At 39.4% G+C, this 25,682-nt stretch overlaps 1 protein-coding gene across 1 annotated transcript in view; it reads left to right on the forward strand.

Annotated features, from left to right (window-relative positions):
• Positions 1-1,646: 1,646 nt before the first annotated feature.
• EXOC2 (exocyst complex component 2) overlaps positions 1,647-25,682 on the forward strand; it is a 277,442-nt gene continuing 253,406 nt past the window's right edge. The window contains exon 1 of the mRNA XM_043590966.1: positions 1,647-1,891. The gene's annotated coding sequence lies outside the window, so the exon portion shown is untranslated. The remainder of the gene's footprint in view (positions 1,892-25,682) is intronic.

Genomic DNA, 25,682 nt, shown 5'->3' on the forward strand with positions numbered 1-25,682 from the left:
ATACCATTCACAGGCCCACTGCATAAACATTGGTGTGACCCAGGACTGAAGGTGTTGGTCAAATCATCCTGGGTACTGAGTTCTCCTCTGCTGTGGATGCTCTCTGGTGGGCATTCATGTGAGACATAAAAATTGACCAAAGATGAAATTTGGGTGAAGCACATGTCTGAGTTCTTAGAGTGAGAGATGGCAAAACCTTTACCATGGTTGTGCCTCTGCTTCACAGCTATCCTCCTTTCTATTTAGCTGTAACTGGTGACTCCAACAGGTCTCAGATCTTTGGGAATTTCTAGACCAAAAGCAGATTTAGCATACTCATAATTATGTTTAGTGCCAATGGCAGGCCAACTCTTCCAAGAACTTTGTTCCTATGCTCAGCTCCACTCTGATAGCAAACATAGGCTCCTGTATACCTCAGGTCAGCACGTACTAACTTTGCTTAGAGCCAGGTGAGGGAATCCCTTCTAAGCCCTGAAGAGATGTCTGATCTCAATTGTTTGCATCTCTCTTTATAAAGCAGTGTGACTTTAGTGTGACTACATATTGTCCAAACAGAGGCATTTTTGACAATGAAAGGGACACTCTTAACAGTTAAGCCAGGATAACAGACAAAAACCAGAGCTATCTCATGCAGAGTGGGACAAATGATCATCCTAGTTATCTGATACCTTAATAGTCTAAGTGGCCAATTTAAATTCCAGGACAACCAGAAAAATCCCTCTAAATACTGTTACACAAGCTTAAACTCCATTGTCCTCCATAATAACATTTCTTTGCACAGACTTTCAACTCCTTTGTTTCCTGTTCCTTTTGCCTTGTAAAACTCCATCCTCACTTAGAAATAATTTTCTACTATTTCTCTACCTACACCAGAGCAGCCAAAACATAACCAGGCATGCTGACTGATTCCATTTTAAATTTAGGACTACACATCCCAAGAAAGCTCTCAGCCCTGCCTGGAAATCTTGCCATATTTTCTTAGTAATTTGATTCGCAGTATCCAAGACAAAGATTTCACCTTTTTTTCTTAAACCTCCCTTGCCTCCCATCCTCCATTTTCAAGGATGATCTTAATGAGTCTTCTGCTAATAAAGTAGAAACAACCAGAATTCTACTTTCTCAGTTTCCTATCACCACTTTCCCTTCATCCCCACCATTGTCTTTTCAGTGCAAACCAGTCATTTCTTGCCTAGGCTGTTGTAGTCACTCCCTAAGTGCCATTCTTTTTCCTCTAACCAGGCTCTGATTTATTCTCAGCCCAGCCAGATCCCGAAAGGAAGTGACTGCCTTTAATTCACCTTTATATCTCCAATGCCTTGCACAGCGCCTAGCCCATGCAGTTGTTCCTTAAATTTAACTACAACAGTCACCAAGTCTCAGAGTCTCCAGGTTGTAGCCTGGCATCCTCCTCCACAATATCCAAGGTCCTGTGGCTTTTCTGCCTTGCCTAGCTTCCAAAAGCCTAGGTAGGAACTACAACAGCCCGATTCGGTGCAGAACCAACCAGAAACGCACCGTCTCATCCTACATCCTCCTAGAGGCGATCCGAGGGTACCGAACCGACGCTGCAAACTGCGGATCCCCTCGGCCTCCCCACCCCAACCCTCCAGCGTCCAGCGACCCCAACCAGCCACGCCTTCTGTCCTGCGGCCCCAGCGCCAGTCCCAGCCCTACCGGAAGCCGGCTCCGACCCTCCCACCAGCTCTTCCCGCAGAGGCTTGGATCATCTAGGACTCGGAGCTCGACTACCCGGCGGATCGACGCTCTCGGCGCTCCCAGCGGGCGGAAGTGAAGGCGCCGGTGGTTAGGGCAGCCACCGCCCGGGACTCTTCGCGAGAGCCGCCGGGAGCTCGGTCGTTGCAGGCCGTAGGGGGCGGCAGGCAGGCTGGAGGTACGTTGTGGAGGCTGGAGGTCCTGGCTGAAGGCCAGCCTGGGGAGGCACGGACAGGCAGGGCGGAGGGCGCCGGCGGCTGGCCTCGCTCCCAGAGAGGCGGGTGGAAGTGGTCCGCCAGCGCCGGTGTCAGTCTCCTGCACCGCTCTTCAGTCCCTGACTGTGAGGAGGAAGGCGCCGCGCGGTTCCCGTCCGCACCTCCGCGCCGTCCCTGACACCTGCTAGAGGCCCAGAGACCTTCACCCTTGCGCCGGTCATGGGCCTCCAGAACAGTGACCATCGACCCGTTGGTTGTAGTCGGCTTTACTCGTCCCCCTTGCGTCCCTACGTATTGTCACTGTGTCAGGTGTAAGAATTTATTCGCGAAGAGCGAATGTGAGACATGTTTTGCTTGTTTTGCTTAAGTTTGCGTCATTTAGAGCTATACTGAGCATTTTCTAGGTGCCTTTCATTCAGTGTTTTAAGCGTTTACATTTACTAATTTAATTCTCACGAGAGGTAGATGCTGTATATCATCCCCATTTTACAGAGGGAGAAACGGAAGCCCGGAGTGGTTATGTAACTAGCTTGTAGTTACTCAGTCTTTTAACTTCCTTTGAGACAAGGCACCGAAGCTTTACAGCCTGCACACCCAAACACAGTGTCATCTCTCATGTAAGCCTGGTGATGCTAGCTTGCTATCCCAAGATTTTGTATAGACACTTCCTTAATTTCCAAGAAACAGTTCTTGCAAAAGATTGTCTTTAAATGGAAATAAGCTATTCTTAATCAGTAAAGGTCAATTATAATAATAGGTATGAGAAAGTTTTTTTTTTTTTTCCTCTCATGAATTGGAGTAAACTTACAAGGAAACCTTTTAAAAAGGCTTACCCAGCCACACTTTAATTAAATCATTTGGGTGGCACTATATTGAAAAACTAGTTATTTTTTTATTTTTTATTAAAAATGTTTTTTTAGTGTTTATTTGTTTTTGAGACAGAGTGCTAGCGGAGAAAGGGCAGAGAGAGAGGGAGACACAGAATCTGAAACAGGCTCCAGGCTCCGAGGTGTCAGCACAGAACCTGATGCCAGGCTTGAACCCATGAACCATGAGATCATGACCTGAGGTGAAGTCTGAGTCTTAACCGACTGAGCCACCCAGGCACCCTGTAAAGCTAGTTGTAACTGAGGTCTTGTGGCTCAGTCTCCTAATACATTACATTTTCTGTATAAACATTAGTACATTCTGGTCAGGCTCTGTGTATCTGACTCTACTAACAGAAACTGAATGCCAGAAGCTTCCTGAGGATCATCTGTGTGTCCAAAGTTGTTGACTGAAAGGGTGGTAATAAAAAGAGGATGATGTGTGTTTACTACTCAAATGTTCTCTTCTGTTTAGGAACTTTAAAACATTTTTTTTTAATGTTTATTTTTATTTTTGAGAGAGAGAAAGAGAGAGAGAGAATGTGAACGGGGGAGGGGCAGAGAGTGAGAGGGAGACAGAGTCCCATTCAAGCTCAAACTCACCAAAGGTGAGATCATGACCTGAGCTGAAGTTGGATACTTAACTGACTGAGCCACCCAGGGGCCCCTAAGTAGGAACTTAATTTAAACAAGGAAACAGGATCCCCCAGTGTAATTTGGAATGACTCTTGAAAGGTTCAGAAATTTCTTTTTTATCGTGTCAAGCATTTAATTTTCTGTACTGAATATAATTTTGAAATGTTTTTTTGAAAAGATGATTGTTAATCTGCTTAAATTTTCACTCATTGCACTAATATTTGAGAGCCTGTTATGTATGAATTGTAGGGAAAATGAAATCAGAACTCAAATTTTGCAAAGCAGCCTTCTAGTAGAGGACTTTGCATAATTTCTAGCACCAGGGAATGGCAGGATTAAGCCAGAGTATAGGAAATGCTATGTATAGTTATGTATATAGTTAATCTTTTAATTACTTTTTCACCCATTTTCCAATTTATTCATCTTCATGTAGCCAGGATCTAGTTAGCACCTACCAACATCCCAGGAGCTTCAGTGTTTATTGAATGGATAAGTTTTAGGCCAGTGTTGAGTAGAGAGGATTTTGAAATTGATTGGCATGGGAAATAACATTGATCACTGTGCTAAGCAGTATGCTAGAATGTTGATTGTTCTCAGATGGTGAGGAATGTGTTCATGCATCTCCTGGATTGCCTGGTGAAATTGCATGGTAGTAGTGTTGTTATTATCACATGGTTCAGTGTATGTTTATGTTCAACGTTTATTTATTTTTTGGGACAGAGAGAGACAGAGCATGAACGGGGGAGGGGCAGAGAGAGAGGGAGACACAGAATCGGAAACAGGCTCCAGGCTCTGAGCCATCAGCCCAGAGCCCGACGCGGGGCTTGAACTCACAGACCGCGAGATCGTGACCTGGCTGAAGTCGGACGCCCAACCAACTGCGCCACCCAGGCGCCCCAAGTGTATGTTTATGTTAATTTAAAATAATTATTCTTTTAAAAAAGATGTTTATTTATTTTTGAGAGAGTGAGAGTGAGCGGGGGAGGGGCAGAGAAGGAGGGAGACAGAACCCGAAGCAGGCTCCATGCTATCAGTGCAGAGCCTGACGTGGGGCTTGAACCCACAAACTGTGAGATCATGACCTGAGCTGAAGGCAGACGCTTAACTGACTGAGCCACCCAGGGGCCCATAAAATAATTATTCTTGATACAAACACACAAACTTAAAGTAATTGTAGAGAATATGACTCTTGAAGCTATGGGTACACCTATAGTCATCTTTGGCCCTCAGTTTGAAAATTATGGAGTCAAAAGGTTTTTCAGCTTAGGAGTCAAAGCAGCCATTTACTGGTCTGTGAGCTACCACCTACCTGCTTCATAGCATGGGCATAGCCTCTTTGGGCTTCAGTTTCCTTTTTCCTGTAGTCAGGGAATATATAAAACTAGATTAAGATTTTTTCCTGGTTTGAAATTTTTCAGCTCAGTGAATCCAAAACCAGTTAGCACTTGTCCTATCCCTGTGTTGTTTTAGGGGCTATAGGTATTACTGGTACTTACATCTGTCAAAAGGCTAAGTTCTGGCTGGCTGGAGATTAGTTTTGGCCATTTTTGTATCTCCCACTTTAGCATATGCTTGACATACACATTAGAAATAATATCAGCTTAGATTCAGAAGGGGCATTTTTGCTCTCAATTAAAGAATATCTAAGAACTAAACTATAATATTGAGTGTAAGAATAGCAGGAATTCAGAGAAGGGGATCTGTTGGGGTTAGAGTAATTGGGAAAACTTCATGGAGGTCAGACCTTGACGGGGAGGATGTGGCCCTTCATAGGGAAGGCACTGGAACGTCTGGGTGGCACACAGAAGAAGGCCCACAGGCTGGTAAGTAAGTATGTTTTGGATTATGGAGTGCCCTGAAGGTAAAGCTGAGGGGTTTGGAACTGACTTACTATGCATTTTTTTTCCCCCAGGAAAATTGTATTAGGCTTGCTCTAAAGTTTCATCAACATTCTTTAATTTTAATACCATTGGTAACATTTAAGACTGGGGTGCATCCCAGGCTTAATTTTCGGTTTTGATTTTAGTAATTCCTTCTACTTACTACTTCCTGCTTAAAATAAGTCTTGGTGCCGGTAGTGGAAACAACAGTGGACACTGGGATTTGGGAAACCTGGAGTTTAGTTAATTAGAATGTAAGCTGCATAAGGTGGATCCAAGCAGGCACCTAGAGTGGTGCATGGCACAAAGTTAGCATTCAGTAATAATGGTGCATTGATGAATGAGTTCTCCTTTTGCTGCTTGCTAGCTGTGCTGCTCTTGTAAGGTTGTCTCATAGTTTCATCTGTAAGATTTGATGAATTTTTATTTTTTAATGTTTATTTATTTTTGAGAGAGAGAGAGAGTGAGAGACAGTGTCAGCAGGCTTCAGGCTCTGAGCTGCCAGCACAGAGCCTGACGTGGGGCTGGAACGCACGAGCTGTGAGGTCAGACATTTAACTGACTGAGCCACCCAGGTGCCCCAAATTTCCTGAATTTTTAAAGGCCTTTTCCACTTACAAAGTTATGTGATATTGAAGATTATATGATTTTAACTTTGGTTGTATTATAATTTTACTGAAAGACAAAACAAGACTGAAAGTCGGGGATATTTGGTTTTAGTTTAATGAAATCCCCATGTGATTGACATGATGTGTATCTGGATAAATGAGGGTCTCAGCAGGAATCAGAATTCATGCCAGATGGTTCAAGTAGGGAGATTTTAATAAAGGCACTACTTGCAGAGGTGTGGGCAGGGTTAGGGAACAAACAAGGGACAGTGAGGCCCAAAGAGAAACTGACAACAAGTAGAGGGAACAAAAGGACAAACTACAGCCTCCTGAGAGCTGGAGCCAAGCAAAGGGATATGGCTATTGCCAGAGATGTACCTGGGAGTGGGGAAGCAGGACTAAAGTGCCCATACCTGAAACTAGTCCACTTCTGAAATGCAAAGCTCAAATCTTCCACTCTTTGCTTAGTGTCTTATCTTTCTCACCCTCACTCAGTTACCTCCATTACAGCTGCACTTTTACCGGATCTTTGGTCACTCTCATACCAGAATGCTCAATTGTATTATTCGTTTGTAGCATCTGGCTGGCAAATTCTCCGCCCTGGACCATCTCAATTCTTTACCTTCTTTGATGCTTGAACTGAGTTGCTGAAACCAACAGGGGAAAATTCTAGCAGATTTGTACTCCTACGGATCCATGGTCATCAAAGAGTTTTCTAGGGTTTTCCTTGTAAGTGTTTGCTTCTGCCCTCTGTAGAATCTATTTTAAGCATTTTCCATTTTTCTCAAATCTCTCATCCTTTCACATAATCTATACTCCCAGCAGATACTCTTGCCACCTACTTCACGAGTAGAACTATCAGTGGAGAATCCCATGCTCTTTCTTCCAAAAAACCTTTCCTCTTTCCCCAGTTACCCCAAAAGTGATTGCATTTATCCTAAGACATATGTCCCAGGCCTCTGTATCTACTCTTGCCTTTGGGAGTACTTTATTTAGTTGTTCATTGGCCAAAGGCTCATTCTTGTCAGCCTTTAATCATGCCTAGAGACAGATGACAATTAAAGCAAAATAGAAAAACAGTAACAATAAAAAAGTAGCATGCTCCTTTGATTTCACATTCCTCTATTCAAATTTCTTTTTCCATCCTAGGCAAAATTCTTAAATAGTTGTTTAAGTCCATTTCACACTCATCCCACTGCTTTCTGGTTTCAGTACCTATCACTCTATTGAATGTCAGGGTCATCCATGACTTCCTTGTCACAAAATCTTGTTCCTATCATTTTCCCATTATAGTGCCTGGGACATAGGAAGTCCTTAATAAATATTTGTTTTGACTGAATTATCTGAGGTTCCTTGTTCCAAATTTTAGTTTATCTCTTTAATGAGGAATCCAGCACTGTCATTTTTTGAGGTGCTAGATGACCAATCGGTATATATCCCAAATCTTCTTGATGGACTAAACAAAGATAAAAATCAGTTTTATTTGATAATGCCATCTTCAGTATTGTCCACGTGATCTGTGTTTCTGAAAAAACAAACAAAAAAAACCCACTGGGACGCTTTTTTTTTTCCTGAAGAAATAATGTTTTCTGAAATATCAAGAAGTAATGTTTTGTTCACCCAATGTAAATCTAATGAAGATGAGGGTGGTAAGGGACATGGGTACAGTTGGCAATAGATTGGTGAATGAATAATGCTGTGCTTTTACATGAACTACGATTCCTTTTTCCTTCCATTGAGTAGTGTATTTTCTTTAAAATTAGGTTTTTGTTTGTGTTTTGGAGGGTGGTGGATTTGCGCTGGCCTGTTTTATTTTCAGTATGCTATCAATGTCCAGTGACGTAAGTTAGAGAACCAGCCACCTTTAGACCTAACAGCTTTTGACTTTGAAGTGTAGTGAAACTAATTGTCTTCTAGGAAGACTTAGCCTGCTGAGGCAGGGGATTTTAAAGTTTCTGGGAAATAAAGAATGAGACTTTTAATTGACGGAATTAAGATGGTATCCAGTGTTTGTTTTAGATTAGCTGTGTATTCAAGTATTTATGTAACAGATCAGTTATGTGGGAGCTCTAGAGAGCCAAATTGTCAGGCTTTTCCCCTATATACTCTCTTGCTTCCAGTATTCTTTTCTAGTTACTTCTTGTACATTCCCTTCCCTTTACTCCAAAACATTATAGCAAGAGTGAAGGTTTTTTTTTCATTATGTATGTGTGTGTGTATAATATTTTTTAAATATTTATTTTTGGGGGAGAGTGAGAGAGACAGTGCACAAGTGGGAGAGGGGCAGAGAGAGAGGAGACACAGAATCCGAAGCAAGCTGTCAGCCCACGGCCCAACCTGGGGCTCAAACCCATAAACCGTAAGATCATATCATGACCTGAGCCAAAGTTGGACCCTTAACCGACTTGAGCCACCCAGGCACCCCTATATATATGTAATATCTATAGATGCATAAGTTTATAGATACATAATTCAGTGCCATTTATCAAAGTTAAATTTTTTTTAATGTTTATTCATCTTAGAGAGACAGAGTGTGAGTGGGTAAGGGGCAGAGAGAGAGGGAGACACAGAATCTGAGGCAGGTTCCAGGCTCTGAGCTGTCAGCACAGAGCCCGATGTGGGCTTGAACCCACGAACCGCGAGATCATAACCTGAGCCGAAGTTGGATGCTTAACTGACTGAGCCACCCAGGCGCCCCTCAGAGTTTTATTTTTAAAATCATTGTTTTTTTTTTCCAAACGAATTAACACATAAAAAGTTATGCTTTCATTTAAAAACATAGTTATTTTGGGGAACCTGGGTGCCTCAGTCAGTTAAGTGTCTGACTTTGGCTCAGGTCATGATCTCATGGTTTGTGGGTTCGAGCCCTGCATAGGGCTTTGTGCTGACAGCTTGTAGCCTGGAACTCACTTTGGATTCTGCGTCTCCCTCTCTTTCTCTGTCCCTCTCCTCCTTGCGTTCTCTCTCTTTTTCTCAAAAATAAATAATAAAACATTAAAAAAATTTTTTAAATTGCGTATTTAAATTATATTTTCTTTGTAGGAGTGATGAAGGAAAGAAGTCTAAAAAGAGCTGGAAAAGTAGGGATGCTTTATCTCTTATTTGTTCAGTCCTTCCTTTGTGCAGATGACTCATGTCATGATCCCAGGGTCATGGGATCTAGCCCTGCATCAAGCTCCACACTGAGAGTGGAGCCTGCTTGAGATTCTCTTTCTCTCTCCCTCTCTCCTTCTCTCTCCTTCTTTCTCCCTCTTTCTCCCTCTCTTTTTCCCCCTCCCTCTCTTCTTCTCTCCCCCTTCCATCCCTCCCCACCTTGCATACTTAAAAAAAAAATGTTGGATAGAAGAATTCATGACCCTGTCTTTGAGACTTGTCCCACCCTGTGCCCTTAGATGGTAAAATGTGTGTTTGTGCTGAGATAACTTGATCTTGACCCTGCACAGGAAAAGCAGAATGAGTTTACAGAAAACGGAAGGAAACAAATTACCATTCTTTAAAACCCTTTTCCAGTATCTCAAGGAGATCCCTCTGGGGTTAGCCCAGCCCAACCCCAAGAGGCAAGTCTATTCTAGAACAGGTTGAACATGACTCAAGGAGGATGTGGTGAATTCTACATTTGGTTCTGTTGCTGGGCGGCCTGAGTCTAGTGGCATGTAATTTTATTGTTGAAACTCTAGGCATCTCTGCAATGAGGTTTTTCTGGGGTCCTTTGGATCCATGATGACTCTGGACAGGAAAAATCTATCTAGTGCTATTATTTTGGGGGGAAAACTTTCACTTTTCTGTGGCCTGATTTAAGAAAATAGTGCTTTAACATCAGGAGGCTTTCCCTGGCCTCTTTGGTGAGGGTTCTTCAAGTCTGCAGTGAATCAGAACTCCTGTTATTTCCAACTCCTGGTCTTATCCCTTTAGCTGAACCGAGCCTCTGGGGACCTCAGAGGGTAAGACACCTGATCACTTATTTCTTGTTAGCTATTAAAATCAGCAAAATTCTTCTTTAATAAGTAGTAAAAATTTGGTTAATCATTCTAAAGCTACTTCTGTGGTTACTATTTTTCTGTTTCTTTCCCTTAATATTTTTGTTACTAGTTATGTTTTTAAATGTATATTTAGACCGAAGTTATGTAAAAGATATTTTACCCTCTGTTCTTCTACCAGTAAATATTTTGGAAAATCAAAGGTTGTGTTACAGTGAAGTATGGGAAAATTACAAAATTAAAATTTTCTGACCTCTGTTGCAGAAACACTAAATTCATTCTGTGTGCTCCATTAAAGGAAAAGAAGCAGACGGGTTAAAACCAATATAATATAAAATAAAAGAAAATGCACTTGTTTAAGTATACATTATAAATTGTAAGAAAATGTGGCCTTTCCTCTTTATTTTAATGAAATACTTTTATAATGGCAGTTTTCTCTTTTGACCTGTGATGGATAGAAGGTTAATTGATGTTAAATGCATGCTTTGTTAATCCTTCATCGGCTACTAAATTGGTATGGGGGAGTACAGGTCAAGGATACACAAGGCCATGGCCAGCTTGTTTTCTCAGGGAGGTTTTTCCCTTTCTCTAAACCACGTATCACTCAGTCCAGCTGTATGTAGAGGAGATTCTCCACTTTCCCCTCCCCCCTTTCCCTCTCTTTTCACTCTCCTTCAACCTCCCCCCCACCCCTTGCCCTCTGTGCTGCCGAGTGACAGCTTGTAGATGTTGCGTGCGAGGAGTTCAGCTGGCGCTGTGTGGTCTGAGTGTGTGGTCTCACTCAGTCGAGAGGCTGCTAACAGGGTGGATGAGAGAGAGCAAGACTGTTTACTTTAATTTATTTCGGATGCCGGAATTGTGCCCAGAGTTTCTCCTAAACTTGATTCCATAGCTAGCAGCTTCAATCCCTCACAGCTGTGGTGCAGTCTCAACTCCCTGTCTTCTCCCAACAGGCACTTTCCATAGCATCTGCCTGTTTAATCCCTGTGGCTCAGAAATGTTAATAGCACTGCTGAGTGCTGTGATTATTTTGCTTTCACTATGTCAAGATATATGGCCTTGAAGAAGTTTCTTTTGAGGTCAAGCTAGAGAAGTAAAGCAGAGATTTTAAGTGACAAAGTTGATGTATTTTTAGAAATGGGAAAAGCTATTATACAAAATTTGGGTCAAATTAATCCAACTCTGCTCATGTAAAAGAATCTGGGAGTTGTGTGACGACAGTCTGTCATGTTTAACAATTTTAATAGAATTAACCAATTTAAGCTGACAGTTGATTCCTTGACCCTTTTTGAAAATCTGCATTGATTTTGGCATGCCTGTTTACTGTAATTATTATATTTGTCATATTGGCTTATAATACAGTGATATTGGCTTATAATACAGATCTGACAGGTTGAGACAAGTGAAACTTTATGCAGTAGTATAAATTTAGGACAATATCTTTTTTTCTAATTCTTTCATTGTAAATAAATTAGCAGTAGTATCTCTCACTTCTGAACATTATTACTCTCTCACTTCTGAACATTATTACTAAGATAGTCAAGTATTTTGTCATTTAAGTAAACGCTAGACTGTTGATATCACTTGGGATTTCGCATTGTTTAGCTTCTTTATTTCCCCATCTTCCCCACAGTCTTGTTGGAATGGAGTTGGTGTTACTGATGTGTTGTCTAGGACTGGAAAGTCTTGACCACTGACATTTTCCAGAGAGGTTAATATGTCTAGCTTATTGTTGTTCCACTATTTTCCCTGTCATTTTTGTTTTATTTACTTATTTTTTAAAAGTTTATATATTTTATAAACTCACCTCAGGAACCATGAGATCACAACCTGCGCTGCAGTCAGGAGTTGGATGCTTAACCGACTGAGCCACCCAGGTACCTCTTCCCCATTATTTTTACACTGAGTTTTAGTTAATGAACTCAGTTTCCATCACTGGGAGGGTAAATAAAGTCTTTCTTACTCCCTCCTGTTCTTTCAGTCCTGGCCAAGGTTTTCTTTCTTTCATCTCATTTGATCTTAAATCAGAAGACTTTAGGAATTCAAGTAGTGTCAAATGCTTTTTTTTTTTTTTTTTTAAATGCTATCATCTTGTATTTCCTCTTGTGTCCATTTTTTGAGTGTTCTGTTTTGTGGTGAAAATGTTAATCTATTGCTCCCAAGAATTCTGAAGCAAAATTAGTGTTATGCAAACCATTGCTACTATCTAATCCTGGAACATTTTCCTTACTCCCCAAGAAAACTCTGAATCCAGTCAATCCTTTTCCATTCCCCCTTCTCTAGCTACCAATAATATACTTTATCGTTATGGGTTTACTTATTCTGAACTTTTATATAAATGCAATCATATAATATGTAACCTTCTGTGTTGACTATGGCAAAGTATGTGCATAGTGTCAGTCATTACCCTATTTCTTTTACCTAATGAGTGAAAATTCTATAGATAGAAAAAACATTGATAAATGATGGGTATAGTCAAGTAAACATTATAAGTAGAATTGAACTTATGTTTCAGAAACTCAGAAATATTTAACAGGAGCTGTGAAATGCTCTAGGCTTATATTTTATAGAAATGCCGTGTCAGTCACCCAGCCCTTCCTTGTAGGAGTAAGTCATGCAGGGACCTATTCTCAACCTGTCTTGAACTGAACAATGCCATTGCTAACTGGCTTTTGAAATTTGATCTAGAACTCTAAAAGGATAAATCCTGATTGAACCAAATCCCTCCATTCCTGCTTTGCTTTTATTGGGCTAATGAACACTGAAAAGGAAGAGGAGCAGAGTTTTGGTCTATGTAACTGAGGTGGCAATTGGCCTCAACAGCAGTTGATTCTCTTTCAAGGGCAGAGAAACATTGTCTTTTGAGCTACACTGCTTTGGCAGCATTTTTAAAATAGCATTTCTAAGTGCATCTTTGTTGAATACAAGTTCATCTTTAGATCTAAGACAAAAATTACTGTCTTTGGAGTTTTCATTATTTAGAACCAAAAAGTAGAATTTTAAAATATATTTTTGGTTTTGCTCTTCTTTTTTATGTGTGGATTTTGACATTTAAAAAACAAACTTAAGTCAGTTTGGGCCTAGTTTTTATAGAAATAAAGGATGGTTGAAAAATAAGTATTTTTCTAATGTAAAGAATTATGAGAGGTACAACTAATTTTGATTTAGACATTTAAGATATTTTTTTAAAAAGGACACAGTATTAAAGATCTGACCCTACTCATTAGAATTTCTGATTTTCAGGTAATTCTTTATGGAAGAGGTAATACAGTATCAAGTTTTTCACCTCTTGGGCCTTGTAATTAGAGGCCACGTTTGAACTTGACCTACTGTCACTCAGAGGTGACCCATAGAAGATGAGTTGTTCTGCACTTTGTGGTTAATTTGGATTCATTTCTGATTCCTTTCTGTGGCATGAACAAATAACTTGTCTTTATAGTTAGCATTTCTGTATAGAGTATTAAGAGGAGCTGTCACAGTTGAGTAAACTTTTAGGTTGTAGTTAGAAGACTCAATTTCTTAGTAGTTTTTGATTGCTAGTGTGGCATGGGTTTATTAGTTTACATTTGATCTTAACCTGGAGGCTAACAAGTGATAGATTTACTGGTTTAAAAAATAGTGTGTGGGACACGGTACAGAATCAAGAAATGGTGTATATCCTTCAGTGGTACAAATCAAGCTGACATTCTGTTCGAAGACCACATCTCAATTCTCATAGCTAAAATTCCACATGGCTTAAAGTTTGCTGCTGTCCCTGAAGAGCCAAAAGAAGAGAGAATTGACAGCCTGTGTGTTCCCAGGTCTGTTCAGCCCAACCACTGTTTTACTGAGTATCTGCTTTATTCTGGTACTGGACTAGGTCCTAGGAGTAAAGAAAAGAACATGATGCAGTCTTAGCCAAGCCCATTGAGGACAGTTCTTTATCAGAGACCTTGGTACAGCAATTCTTCCCCCCACCCCCGCCTTTTAATGTTTACTTATTTATTTTGAGAGAGAGAGAGAGAGAGCGAGTGTGTGTGTGTGTGTGTGTGTGTGTGTGTGTGTGTGTGCAAGCAGGGGAGGGGCAGAGAGAGAGAGGTAGAGAGAGAGAATCTCAGGCAGGCTTCATGCTATCAGTGCAGAGCCTGATGTGGGGCTTGATCTCAAACCATGAAATCATGACCTGAGCTGAAATCAAGAGTTGGACGCTAAACTCACTGAGCCACCCAGGTGCCCCATCCTTTCTTTTTTTGTTAAATGTAGGGAATATTATTTGTTATCTCTTTCATAAGAAAATCAATTAATAAGAGAAATCAACAGTTCCAGATCTGTCAAGAGGAAACATTATGTGGTCAGCATTACCAAGGAAGCTATATACTGCCTTGTATCCCCATTCATAAGGTTACTCCATACCATGCTCTGGAATTGACCTTTCTGTGTCCAAGGCCTTACTACATCTCTGAAAAATTTGTATACATGCTCACTGCCACAGGGAAACCAATATAAAAATGTATAAAAAACATGACTTTTCTGACCCCTCTACCCTCCCCAGTCTCATTCCCCCTGTAATGTTAACCTCTGGTGTCTATCCATCTCAGACTTTCCCATATCCATTCAAGCATATATACTTGTACAAAGGCAGGTTTTTTCTTTTTATATGTTTTTTAATGTTTTATTTATTTTTAAGAGAGAGAACCTGCAAGTTGGGGAGGAGCAGAGAGAGAGAGGGACGGAGGATCTGAAGTGGGCTCTGCACTGACAGTAGGGAGCCCAATGTGGGGCTTGAACTCACAAACCATGACATCATTACCTGAGCTGAAACCAAGAGTTGGACGCTTAACTGACTGAGCCACCCAGGTTCCCCATAGTTACCTTTTTAATAGAAACTGTCTGTGCTAGAATGATGTCCATTAGGTCAATTTTCCCTTTCTTCCCAATAGGCTCTTGACCAGTAAAGGGCATTTGATAAGCAGGCTAAAATTTTTCCAAACATCCAGTCAGAAGACTGTCCCATGGAAGCTTTATAATATATTATACATAATATAATGTATATACATACATACACAAAATGATTTAAAAATATACAACAAAGTTCCTTGAAGTAAGTATTCTAAAATGCTAAATGATTTGCTAAATATAGATTTACATATTTACATATATATATACACACACACACACACACACACACACACATACACATACATGGCTCCTTTTAAAAACTAATTTGTTATAAATATTTTCTTGCTCTGGCATCTTTTTGTAATATATCACTTACTGCATAATATTTCCTTGGATGGGGCACCTGGGTGGCTCAGTCGGTTAAGTGTCTGACTCTTGATATCAGCTCAGGTTATCATCTCACAGTTTGTGGTTTGAACCCCATGTCAGGGTCTGCCCTGACAGTGTGGAATCTGCTTGGGATTCAGTTTCTCCTTTCTCCTCTTTCTCTGCCCCTCTCCCTCTCACTTGCACATGCTCTCTCTCAAAAATAAATAAACTTAAAAAAAATTTTTCCTTGGATCGACCTTCATATTTTACGTAAGTCATTTTCTAGTTGTTTGGGATGTTTTTCTTTTTTTCCCCTTTGTGTTAATAAATAATTACGGTTATGGAAACCTTCATGCCTAATAGTCCTCATGGTTTGGATTATTTTATCCATTGGTCACCTTTTAAGAATGTTTTAAGTCTCAAAATATTAGCAAACCACATTCAACAGTATGTTAAAAGGATCATTTGCCATGATCAAGTCGGATTTATTATGGGATGCAAGGAGGGCTCAGTATTCCCATATCAATCAACATGTGAAGGATATAAATCATATATTTATCTAAATAGATGCATAAAAGGCATTTGACAAAATTCAACATCTGTTCATGATAAAAACTCTCAAAAAGGTGGGGTTAGAGGGAATATACCTCAGTGTAATAAAGGCCTTATATGACAGTCCCATAGCTCACATTATATTCAATGGTGAAGAAATGAGAGCTTTTCCCCTAACATCAGGAATGAGACAAAGATGTCCATTTTACCACTTTTATTCAACACACTACTGGAAGTCTTAGCCAAGACAGACAAAAAACAAAAACAAAAAACAAAAAAAGCAAAAAACAAGTAAGAGGCACCCAGATTGTTAAAGAAGAAAAGCTGTCACTATTTTCCGATGACATGATTCTATACAAAAAAATTCCTTGAAGACTCCACCAAAAACCTATTGGAATTAATAAATGCATTCACTAAAGTTACAGGATACAGAATTAATATACAGAAATCTGTTGTGTTTACACTAATAACAAAGTAGCAGAAAGAAATTAAGAAAACAGTTTCATTTACACTTGTACCAAAAAGAATAAAATACCTTTGAATACAGTTAGCAAAGGAGGTAAGAGACCTGTACTCTTAACACTACAAAACATTGATGAAAGGAATTGAAGACCACACAAACATATGGAAAGACAGAACATGCTCACAGTTAGGAAGAATTAATATTGTTAAAACGTCTCTACTACGCAAAGCAATCTACAGATTCAATCCAGTCATATCAAAATACTAACAATATTTTTCACAGAACTAGAACAAATAATACTAAAATTTGTTATGGAACTACAAAAGACCCCAAATAGCCAAAGCAATCTTGAGAAAGAAGAAGAAAGCTGGAGGTATCACCCAGATTTCAAGATACACTATAAAGCTATAATAATCAAAACAGTATGGTACTGGCAGAAAAATAGACACGTAAATCAATGAACAGAATGGAGAACCCAGAGATAAACTCATGCTTACTTGGTCAGTTAATCTATGACAAAGGAGATAAGAATATGCAGTGGGGAAAAGAGAGTCTCTTCAATAAATGGTGCTGGGAAAACTGGACTGCTTTCTTACACCATACACAAAGATAAACCCAAGATGGATTAAAGACCTAAATGTGAAACCTGAAACCATAAAATTCTTACAAGAAAACATAGACAGTAATCTTTTTGACATTGGCCTTAAGAACATTTTTCTAGATGTGTCTCCTCAGACAAGGGAAACAAAGGCAAAGATAAACTACTGGGACTACATCACATAAAAAGCTTGTGCACAGTGAAGGAAACCAACGACACAGAAAGGCAACTTACCGCCTTTTGCAAATAATAAGTGGCTAATATCCAAAATATATAAAGAACTTACAGAACTCAACACCAAAAAAACAAATTAACTCAAAAAGTAGAGCACCTGAATAGACATTTTTTCCAAAGAAGACATACATATGGGTAACAGACTAATGAACAGATATTCAACATACTAATTATCAGCTAAATGCAAAGCAAAACCACAGAGATAGTACCTTTCACTTGTGAGAATGACTAAAATAAAGATAGGTGAGCATGTGGAGAAAAAGAAGCTCTTGTGTACTGTTTGTAGGAACATAAATAGGTGCAGCCATTGTGGAAGACAGTGTGGAGGTTCTTCAAAAAACAAAAAAAACCACAAAAAACAAAAAAAAAACCCAGCAACAACAACAGAGGGCTGCCTGGGTGGTTCAGTCGGTTAAGCGCTGGACTTCAGGTCATGATCTCATGATTCGTGAGTTTGAGCCCCACATGGGGCTCGCTGCTCTCAGTACAGAGCCCGCTTCAGATCCTCTGTCTCCCTCTCTCTCTGCACCTCTCTCCCCTTGCGCATGCTCTCTCTCAAAAATAAACATTAAAAAAAAAAATAGAAATATCATATTATCCAGTAATTCCACTGCTGGGTATTTACCCAAGAAAATGAAAACACTAATTTGAAGCGATATATGCACTACTGTTTATTGCACTATTATTTATAATGGCCAAGATATGCAAGCAACCTAAATTGGATGAATGGATAAAGAAGTGGTATATACATTCAGTGGACCATTAGTCAGCCATAAAAAGGATGAGATCTAGCCATATGTGCAAAATGGTTGGATCTAGCGGGCACTATACTAAGTGAATAAGTTAGAGAAAGGCAAATACAATATACTTTCACTTATATATGGAATCTAAAAAAAACAAACAAAAAGTGGAAACAGACCCATAAATACAAAGAACAAACTGATAGTTGCTAGAGGGGAGGGAGAAAGGAGGGATGGGTAAACCAGGTTAACGGGAGTGGGAGGTACAGAATTCTAGTTGTGGAATAAGGCACAGTATGAATGTATAGCATAAGGAGTATAGTCAGTGGTGTTATAATAGTGTTGTATGGTGATAAAATAAAAATTTATGCCTTTCTCTTTTTTTTTTTGAGTCTTAGTGTTTTTCTGTTGATTTTGTGAGATGTATTTATAATAAAGCTATTCATGTTTTATTTTGAACATTTTCTTTAATTTCCCATTTGGATTTTAAATTTGGTTGTCTCATTTACTAAGGTGTACATGTCTTAAAAAAATTTTTTTTAACGCTTATTTATTTTTGAGAGACAGAACATGAGGCAGGGAGGGGCAAAGAGGGAGGGAAATACAAAATCCAAAGCAGGCTCCAGGCTCTGAGCTGTCAGCACAGAGCCCGACGTGTGGCTCGAACCCATGAACCGTGAGATCATGACCTGAGCTGAAGTCAGACGCTTAACTGACTGAACCACCCCAGAAGGCGTACATTTCTATATGATGTGTTCACTGTTTGGATTGTTCCATCAGGTTCAAACTTAGTCTTCCCATGCCCAAAGCTGTAATATACATTCACTCTTATGTTATTCTAGGTTTTTTTGCTTAATCAAAATTATATTTGACTCTTTAAATAACCAAGAATTCTTAAACTATATTGATGCTTGAATTAATGTAAGCAAGAAAATTATGCCTTGGACTATAACTATTTTGGGGATTCAAATTAATATATTAAAAATAAACAAGATGGGGCACCTGGGTGGCTCAGTCGGTTGGTTAAGCATCTGACTTCAGCTCAGGTCATGATCTCACAGTCTGTGAGTTCGAGCCCTGCATCAGGCTCTGTGCTGACAGCTCAGAGCCTGGAGCCTGCTTCGGATTCTGTGTCTCCTCTCTACCCCTCCCCTGCTCATGCTCTCTCTCTGTCTCAAAAATAAATAAAAACATTTAAAAACATTAAAAAAAACCCAAGAAAATAAAGTAATTGTTTAGACTATTAAGCTTAGTATTTGACTATCTTGGGTATATATCATAGTCAGCATTTGGAATTGTTTCATTGGATTGTGAACTACAGTGCTGTGGCTTTAAAGAAGTAGTTTCCCTGGTCTTGAGATATAATTGTTTACAGTTGCAGTATTATATTCAGCCATCTCCCTCCTGCTTCTTGGGTCTTTCCCAAATTATGTGGCATGAATCTTATAATTTTCTTATTTCTTTGTTAATAACATCTCTTCTGTCTTAAAACAGATTAAGGTCATCCTCCTGTAAAGTTTCACATCCAGTCTCCAACATGACAGCACAGTTAACGACTCACCCAGCCCATAAATTCACTTAAAGTTGTATTTTTATATATGCAGAGGAGCAATGCTGTATTATTCTTATAGTGAGCTTTAAAGTTTGGAGAGATTTTTCATTTAATCCTCTCAGGGTACCTGTGAAGTTAGCTATTATTCCCATGTTATAGATGAGAAAACTAGGAGTTTAAAGGGGCCTGAATAAATCATATAGTTAGGATTTGCATCTGTGTCTTTTTTTTTTTTTAATTTTTTTTTTTTCAACGTTTATTTATTTTTGGGACAGAGAGAGACAGAGCATGCACGGGGGAGGGGCAGAGAGAGAGGGAGACACAGAATCGGAAACAGGCTCCAGGCTCTGAGCCATCAGCCCACAGCCTGACGCGGGGCTCGAACTCACAGACCGCGAGATCGTGACCTGGCTGAAGTCGGACGCTTAACCGACTGCGCCACCCAGGCGCCCCTGCATCTGTGTCTTTTGACTCCTACTAGTTAATTGGCTTTTCTAGGGTTTTATTTCCTTCCCAACTGAACAGGTCGGTTTTTCTTACTAAAGTGTGTTCTAATGACATCAGTGTTCTTTACCCCATTTAAGTTAATTTGCTTTGTTCTGATAAAGACTGTTGGTGGTGCCCTTAATGGCAGTCTGCATCTCTTAGTGCATTAACATGGCCACACTGTGGAGCTGGGCTGAGAGGTCAGCTTGTCAGCACTTGTGAAAACTATTCTTTTTGGTGCTTTTTTCATATATGAGGTACATCTATGTGTGTGTGTGTGTGTATGTGTATGTGTATGAGAGAGAGAGAGATATTACAGACACAGGCACTTGAGCAAGATTGCCTACGTGTGAATCCTGCTCTTTCAGTTATTAGTTGTGGGATGTTAATACAAAGTATTAATGGGGTATCCTCACAGGGAAGTTGTGAGGATTAAAAGTTATTACATGGGAAGGATAATATAGCGTTCAATAATTATAACTGTTATTACTATTATTAATTGATTGCTTATTATCTGACATGTTGTGTTATTTTTTAATTAATGGCTATGTCCTTTACTGGTGTTGTGTTACATTATATTGAAAAATATTTTAAATAAAGGCAAAAGCCATATTTGTTTCTAAATATACACTTCAAATGCTAACTGTCCATTACACATGAAAACTTTAATCCACTAATTAAGTAGTCAAGATCCCCCATAAAGTGTCATGTGGGAAATTGCAGAACCTTGCATCCTCAGAGTCACCAGGAGAACCTGTCCTTTCCAAAGAGTCAGTTTGGAACCATGGGTGATATGGTACACATCTCTGAGAATGAATAAAGCATCTCTTCATGTAGTCTGCAAAAGTCAGAGGTCAGTAATCCTGGATTCTCCTGTCACTAATTTGCCTTGGATAAATAATATAAAAACATAACTGTGGCCAGATTCCCTTAAAACACTTGGAGTTAAGGAATTTCTAAATATTTTTTGCTTTCTTTCTTCCCTCCTGCTAGCCTGAGACTCTTTTTGGTGAAGAGCGAAGATTGGCATTTATTCATAGTGGCCCAGAAAAGATTGAAAAGGGAGGACTGTTTTATAGAAATCTTTTTTTTTTAATTTTTTTTTTTCTTTAACGTTTATTTATTTTTGAGACAGGGAGAGACAGAGCATGAATGGGAGAGGGTCTGAGAGAGAGGGAGACACAGAATCTGAAACAGGCTCCAGGCTCTGAGCTGTCAGCACAGAGCCCGACGCGGGGCTCGAACACACGGACCGCGAGATCATGACCTGAGCCGAAGTCGGCCGCCCAACCGACTGAGCCACCCAGGCGCCCCGGGAGGACTGTTTTAAATGTAGGTTTTATTATTATTTGGTTATAGTGAGGCCAACAGCAGGAGAAAAGGTAGCTCTTGAAAAGACAGTTTGTTATTCACAGTCCCTAAGAGGAGGGGGCATACCTTGCCAGGCAGGGTGGGAGAAGCCAGGGTTGGGGAAAGTACTAGGGTTGGTCAGTAGGCAGAAAGTGTGAGAATGGCTAGAGCCTTTATTGTGTTTTTCTTCAGAAGGAACAGGCAAGGCAGGGTAGGCAAGCTGAGCAAGTTTAGGATTGGATAGTTTGATTTTGGCAAACTACAGTTATCCTCAGGTGTCTAGTGTCTGGCCTTGGTGTGTTTAGGGCGGGGGAATGTTGTTCTGGACTGCAGGAGCCTGAGAAAAGGTAGGTGTGGACTCTGGATTGGTTGGTTTGCGTATCAAAGGCCTGCTTCTGCCAAGTTGTCTGCTCTCTAGGAATTAGCTAACCCTCTGAGAGGCAGTTCCTTTCCTAGTCTGCAAGGCCCCAAGATGTCAAAGCATTATAAAATACAGAAAAACAAAAACCATGATTAATACATGGACCAGGACTTTGTATCACAGCTTCACGATTTAGTAGCAGAGCAGAGCAAAGATCATAGTAGTGAATCATATTGACAATGAGAAGAGGCATAAATATGACCTAGAAAAGAGTATTGAGAGAAAGCATTTGATATCTAACCCCCTTCTCCCAATTATTTTTGAAGTTACTGTTGTGTTTTGGAGATACGCTTTCTTTTGTGTTTACCATAGTCCAAACTCATTTTTACTGGTAGGCTTTGGGAAGTGTTCACAGTCTACATTTTGTACAAGATAATTTTCTTATAGGGTGTGTGAACTCTTCAGAGGAAAAATGGCCCTCATGAGGTTTTTTAGAGTGGAGGGGTGGGGTTCGGAACCCACTGCCAAGAAAGAATCCTTGAAGATGTCTTTGGTGCAAGAAAGGTGATTTTATTAAAGCACTGGGACAGGACTTATGATCAGGAAGAGCTGCCCTGGGACCATGAAGAGAGACTGACTATATACTTGGCAGTTGAGAGAGGAAAATCATGGGTACTTGAGGCTTGAACTCATGAACTACGAGATCGTAACCTGAGCTGAAGCTGGATGCTTAACCGACTGAGCCACCCGGGCGACCCCCATTTTTTTTTTTTTAATGTTTATTTTTGAGAGAGAGAGACAGCATGAATGGAAGAAGGACAGAGAGAGACACAGAATTCAAAGCAGGCTCTAGGCTCTGAGCTGTCAGCACAGAGCCTGACTTGGAGCTCGAACTCAGAAACCGTAAGATCATGACCTGAACCAAAGTCGGATGCTTAACTGACTGAGCCACCAGGCTTCCCCAGAATGAGCTTTTTAAGTTTAGGCACAACTATTACAACTTTCCAAACTAAAAATGAAAAAGCCACTGAAGCATCCTATAGGTTTTTAGTTCTAATAAAGTAAATATTAATGATGTTAACCTAAAAAATAAAACTTATTTTACTAGCAGAAGCCTCAGTTCTTTTTGCTGCCACAGTAAAGAATTACAGGACAGATAAATGAAAGTAAAGTGAGAAAAGTTTTATTAAAGTACACTCCAAGGGAGAAGAGGGCCAGTCAAGAGAGGCAAAGGCCCTAGAACTCCATTTTTTTCTTTTGTGTGGGTGCTAGGGTTGCAACATTTGAATGACAGGCTTGGATTATACAATAAATAGCTAACTAAGCATGCCCTTTCCTGTGAAACCGCAGCAGTATTTTTATTCTAGAGACATAGGTCAAATAAGGGCAAGCACAACAAACGCAGCTCTTCCTCTGCCAGGATCTTGTAACCATAAACAGCCTGCTAGAGGGGTGAAATGGGGTTGTCTCTGGGCAGTCCTCTGTTGGGTCTTTCCATCAAGATGTCTAAGGTCCATCATCCTGTCACTCATGCCTAGCTTCCACGTAACAGTGATGGTTTCCCATTGTCTGAGTTGTGGCTGAGCTGTTGCTGGGCAAGGAGAAAATCTTCCATCTGCTGGGATAGTAAATTGGATTCTTCCTGCCCAGGAATGTGAAGTAAGCTGTGATGGAAAACTCCTTCAGGGCTTCCTGACTCCATCCTAAATGAGGTTTCCCTTAACTAATATTTACAGGTATATGGGAATTCTCTGTACTTTCTACTTAAATTTCCTATAAGCCAAAAACTATTAAAAAGTCTATTCAGAAAAACATCTAACTTGTCAAGTTTTAAAAGAAACAAAGCTAAGTACCAACTCTCTCAGTTCTGTGCAAGAACTCTGACTTAACAGACCTTAATTTCTAGAAGGGATGTTAAAACGATTTTTGAAATTCTTTTTGTAAGCGTAAGTAATATTTGGAGGATTCATTCAGTTTTGTATCATTAGGATTTACAGGATAAAAATACCATCGTATATGCCAATGATTTTTACTTTCTCTCTTATTTTCTTATATGTTCTAATCACTGTGAGGAAAATGCCAGTGCTGGAAACAGAAGGGAACCTTAACATATACCTGGAAATTCAGACAGTTTCAGCTGCAAGTCTTTCAGATTATAATCCTGTTGAGGCAGGGGATGCTGACCTGACCTGCCATCACCTAACAGGGGTTGATAGACTTTTTCTGAAAAGTGAGATAGTAAATATTAGGCTTTTTTTGGCCTTAAGGTTTTTATTGCAACTACTCATCTCTCCTGTTGCAGTGAGAAGGCAGTCATAAACAACATGGAAATGAATTCACGTAGCTGTGTTCCAATAAAGCTTTATTTACAAAAACGGGTGGGCAGACCAAATTTCTTGGTTGCTGTAGTTTGCTGACTCCTGATCTAAAATAGACACTGGAGAAGCTCAGTGAATAAGTAAATGAAGAGATTTAAGAAGAGAACTCTCAATAAATTCCCCAGTTAGGACATTTGTGGACTACATTCTCTGACCAAAACAAGTAAACAAACTCTGGAATAAGAATGAAGCAAGTAAAAGCTGGAATTTAAAAAAAAAAAAAAAAGTTCGACAATAAACTGTTAACTGGAAGTTTTTAAAGTTTTCTAAAGTTAATCTTGGATCAAAGAAGATATAAAAACTGCAACTATGGATCATTTACAAATGAGCAATGCAACCACTGCTTGCCAAAATCTATGGTGTGACTAAAGCTATAAGTAGGAAAAATGGTGGCCTTAAAAGTTACTACTAAAGGAAGACTAAAACAAATGAACTAAGTATTCAATCTAGACAGGTGGGAAAAGCAAAGCAAAATAAAATGCATGGAAGAGGACTTAAGCAAATGTTGAAGCTGCAGGTTGAAGCTATAGGTAATGAACACCTCTCCTGAAAAAAGGTAGAATTTATAACTTATATCAAGTTCTGTTATTATAAAATATCATTAAAACAGTGAGCATTTACAAATCTAACCATGAAAAAAGAGATATTTACAGATACTGAAGACAATGAAAAAAGTGATAAAACCACAGCTATTCAAGAAAGTAGTGTGATATTAAATTTGAAAATCAGAATGAAATGTCTAACTTTCTGAAACATACTATTTTAAGATTTATAAAATATGGTTCCATAACCATGAAGAAAATTCTCAAATAATCTTAGCTAATGATGCATTAGATGTAGATTGTTTTACAAGCAAGCAACAGGAAACATATAAGGAATAGAATATTTCTATAATTAAACAACTGTAAGGTAGCAGATAGGAAAACTTCACATTCTTTCTGTAAGGCCAGCATAGCACTCCAGATATAGTAAATGCTCAGTAATATTTGTAAACTACTGAATGCTTCTTGATATTACAATAAATGAGCAAATATGTACAAGAAAAGATAATTTCTGACTAACTGAAAATAAGATTTAACATATAAAACTCTTAAAGTAGTAGCAAATCAAATCCAGGAATGTTTAAAGGATTGATAAAATGGAACCAACTAAAGTTTATTCCTAGAATATGAACTACTTCATTAAGAAATTTATTTCAATTCATTATATTAATAGGTAAAAATAAAGTTATGTCAAAAGATGCTGTGAAAATGATAGATTTCACTGTCCATTTCTAATTTTAAAAACAGACTTTCAGTGAACTGGACTTTGTTCACAGGACAGTGATCCTGAACTTTTCAGGATTGAAAGCTGTTTTCTGTAACATAATTGTTACTGTGTTACTATGTTACTATGTTGTATTCAATAGCAAACAGCCTACCTAATGGTACAGTACTAGAGCGTATATTCTCTTTTTTTCTCTTTAAGATTTTATTTTTTTATATTAAATATAATTTATTGTCAAATCGGTTTCCATACAACACCCAGTGCTCATCCCAACAGGTGCCCTCCTCAATGCCCATCACTCACTTTCCCCTCTTCCCCACCCCCCATCAACCCTCAGTTTGTTCTCAGTATTTAAGAGTCTCTTATGTTTGCCTCCTTCCCTCTCTGTAACCTTTTTTTTCCCTCCTTCCCCTCCCCCATGGTCTTCTGTTAAGTTTCTCAGGATCCACATATGAGTGAAAACATATGGTATTTGTCTTTCTCTGCCTGACTTACTTCACTTAGCATAATACTCTCCAGTTCCATCCACGTTGCTACAAAAGGCCATATTTCATTCTTTC

Source organism: Prionailurus bengalensis, chromosome B2, assembly GCF_016509475.1.
Source record: "Prionailurus bengalensis isolate Pbe53 chromosome B2, Fcat_Pben_1.1_paternal_pri, whole genome shotgun sequence".
Lineage (NCBI taxonomy): Eukaryota > Metazoa > Chordata > Mammalia > Carnivora > Felidae > Prionailurus > Prionailurus bengalensis.